Consider the following 680-nt stretch of genomic DNA (forward strand, 5'->3'; position numbering starts at 1 on the left):
CCCACCCATTAAAACCCCTTCTCGATGCATCGCTCGACACTATCCTCCAAGCAGTTTCTCCCAGAACCCTTCAGTCATACGTGACAGCGTGGAGATGCTTCAAGGCATTCCACCGCTTATACAACACACCGTTCCCCGATTTTTCCCTACTTTCAATCACCTCATTCGTCTCTTTTCTTAACAGCGTTAAGGGTCTCCAAGTGGGGTCCATCAAAGGTTACCTGAGTGGCGTCCAATTTTTCCACAAGCTGATGTTCGGCGCTCCCTTGCCCGAAATAAGCAATTCACAAACCTCCCTCCTGATCAGAGGAATCCAGCGATCCCAGCCCACCTGTCCCGACTCCAGACAACCCATAACATTAGACATCCTCACAAAATGTATCCACACCCTCCGCACAGGTTACCAGCCTCTCAGTACAGCCCGCACACTCGACGCCATGTTCATTCTAGCTTTTTTCGGCTTTCTTAGATTCTTAGATCTCTTCCAAATTCGATCCAAAAATCAACCCGACCGTCTCAGACCTAACCATACTCGATAGCGAAACAATTTCCTTCTTAATCAAACAAAGTAAGACAGACCAAGCCAAGAAAGGTCACTTTATCTACATTTTCAATCTCTCTTCTCCAATCCAACCATACCAGTCCATCTTCGAGTACCTCCGCCTTAGAAATTCTCAGGC

The sequence above is a fragment of the Sinocyclocheilus rhinocerous genome, unplaced genomic scaffold (genome assembly GCF_001515625.1).
Source record: "Sinocyclocheilus rhinocerous isolate Xijiao unplaced genomic scaffold, SAMN03320098_v1.1 scaffold231, whole genome shotgun sequence".
NCBI classification, from domain to species: Eukaryota; Metazoa; Chordata; class Actinopteri; order Cypriniformes; family Cyprinidae; genus Sinocyclocheilus; species Sinocyclocheilus rhinocerous.